Below are 3,093 nucleotides of genomic sequence, written 5' to 3'. Positions count from 1 at the left end.
CGTAGGATAATTTTTTTCCCCATTAGGTCCACCATAATCATAAATGACCTTGCATAGATTTATGCATAAGGTGCATTGAAATTTGCACAAATCCTTGTACCAAATAAAATCATTGAAAGGGATAAACTTCATCTCAAATATTCTCAAGACTGAGTTTTCAAAATGCATGTATCAAGAGAAGTTAATTACATCTAGATGTTATGCGATAATTTTATACATAGCATAAACAGCATATAAGGTTCCAAAGTATTGTCGACTCCCCTTTCTTGCAAATAGTAGATATGTTTTCACCACATTAAAGGTATATGTTGTAGCTTGCACACTTGATGGATTGCATGATAAGCAACCTAGTCTAAAAGAAATTCATTTTAAAAACTCTAGATCCTTGCCCAAGCTGTTGCTAATATCATGAACTGATAGCTCATGTTTGATAGATTGACATCTTGATGATATGCATAGTTAGTACAAGCAATGATCATAAGGATTAAAACTAAGATGCCTTGAGATCCGTCTGATAACTACTATTTTCATTAATCCAATTCGAAGTTAGGCTAGATACAATAGGCTAGATACAAACAAAAACTCCAGGCCTCAAAGGCAAGTGGAAAGCTCAAGGATTAGGAAACCCTAAGTCAAAGGAAAGACCGATACTTTTATATTTGTTTAGAAAGAATGTTTGATTGTCAATCAATGTAAGTGATCAATAGAACTTACATCTTGTATAGTTGTATGAGACCTTAACATACGCCTTAGCCGAAGGAAGGGAGTGTTAAAGAAAATTTTGCATGGTATTGCTCTCGCATCCCAAGGGGAAGAGCAAACATGAGGGAAAAGTGATATTGTACTTATTTGTGCACCTTTTGAAGAGATGCAATGGTCTTTATGGTTGATCAAGCATATGCCATAATAGTTGTGCTTCCAAACTAAAAATTGGTTGTGGTTTTGGACAATCGTTTAAGTGCTTGATTAGTTACATAATTTCGTGGCGGGGTCTATGATGACAAATTTGCCATAGGGATAAAAGGATGCCTTTTCTGAAAGATGATATTAGGGTTGAATGCCTTGATTATGCTTGATTCTTAACTGAATTAATTAAGGATATTTTGCACGGGTGGATCACCTCCATGATCGCACCGCGGATCAACCTGAAAAGAGCATTGCTCGATTCATAGGCCGAAGATCGAGTGGTGAAAAGGCCAACCACACGAATGATGATTCACTCCTAGGTAGCTTGTGGGTCAGGGAAGCTTCGGACATCCCTTGCCAAGTCCGGAATGGAGTTGAAGACCTCCGTGGCCCCAACGTCTATGGCATTGAAAGATCCTATTCTAGATAAAGAATGGAAATTGTGGTGCCATGAGATTTGGACCAGTTACTTCTACATGCAAAAGGGACATATAATTTCTCATATATGGGCAAGAGACAAAGATTAACTTGAAGATAAGTTAAGGAACTTGTTTATCAAAAGGACTAATTGCTTTATATTCGTGTCTATGCTATAAATTACGCGAACGAACCATATTCCCTAATAGGCTTAATTAAGGAAGTTGATTTTAAATATCACACATAATTGTGGTATAACCTAATTAAATAACTAAAAAATGCATATTGAGGAAAGCAGGTCGGCGGAATCCTCGACTGGTCCGGGTTATAGCAGCATGATCCCAGAGAACTAGGAGGCTTTTCACAAGGTTTTACTGACGTAGACCCTTAGAAATTGTTAGGTTAAAACCCTGATTCATACCGTTTTAGGGAACCAAAATGGGACTATGTCCTACGAGTAGAGAGGTTGAGTGACGCGTCCCTCTTGTTTTCCATTCTCTTTAAACCAACTACGGCATGAATCTACTTCAGCTAGGGTATCTATGCGTAAAGTAAGATATCCAAGACCCGACGCTAGAATGTTGTCAGGAGACCTAGACCACTAAGGATCCAAATTTCAGGTCAATCCTAGTGGATTCGACCACAAACGTTCTGTTGCGAGGCAGACTCGAGAAACCCTAGGCGACAAACCCCATAACATTCCATAGGAGTGCCGAACAACATCGCTTAGATTCGTCTCTTGATGGGGACAACTAAAAATGTGTCTGGACAACCAATAGACAGGAACATTAGCAAAATGCTTAGCATGTCTATTCCATTCTCACTACTCTATATTATTTGTTCTTACACAATTTTTCACCTCTACATTAAGCTCATACCATCCTCGAAATCCATCAATGGTGTTGTGACTCGATCAACCTGTAAGGTTTAATATGAAGTCTACCAAACATTTGGATATATGATTGGGTTGTTTGCCTTTTGCTTTCCCTTTGTGATTATGCTTACTTTCAACAATGTTGAAAAGCCTTAATTAGTATGTGATTAATTGTTAATCGACCTAGATTGTGAATATGAAACACAACTACTTTAGTGCACATGCTTTGGTGCATGACCCGTTCTCCATTATTGATGTTGTTACTATGGTTTCTCAATTGGTTGTTTGTTTGTGGCTATGAGTATATATAAGATGATAGCACAATATCATGCAACTAAGTATGAACTTGTTCAATAAGATGAAGATGAAAAACTAAGCCAAAAAGAGTAAGTAATGGCATGGAACAACATAGAACTACAATGAAAGGGAATGGATCAAACTGCAACTATACATAAAAACATGTATCACACACTTGGAAACTTGGGTGCACTTAAGTCTAACTAAATGCAAAAGTAATCACATTGATAACCAAGTTATCATAGAATCAACTTGTACTTCGCTAGATAGGAGATTGTCTATTTATAAATTCACTTGTCGATCAAGTTTTAAACCAATTTGAATGTACGTTTAATAAAAATCTAAACAACCTCTAAGAACTCTCACCTTTAGGTCCCCAGTCAAATTAAAGTAAGGTTTAGTGAACTCTAAATCATCCCAAACTCACAAATGGGTAACAAGGGGCTAACTAATTGCACATTGCCTTTCAGGAATGACTACTTGCACATTATCTTTAGGGAATACCAAGTCTATGTTGGATGCACTAGAAACGTAGATGTGCCAAAATGTGTCAAGTCCACCTAGATCTCTCAAACATTTGACACTCTTACCTATCGAAA

The sequence above is a fragment of the Lygodium microphyllum genome, chromosome 1 (assembly GCF_053477565.2).
Source record: "Lygodium microphyllum isolate KBCC chromosome 1, Lygodium_microphyllum_v1.1.10, whole genome shotgun sequence".
In the NCBI taxonomy this organism is placed as follows: Eukaryota; Viridiplantae; Streptophyta; class Polypodiopsida; order Schizaeales; family Lygodiaceae; genus Lygodium; species Lygodium microphyllum.
This window is presented reverse-complemented; position numbering follows the sequence as displayed.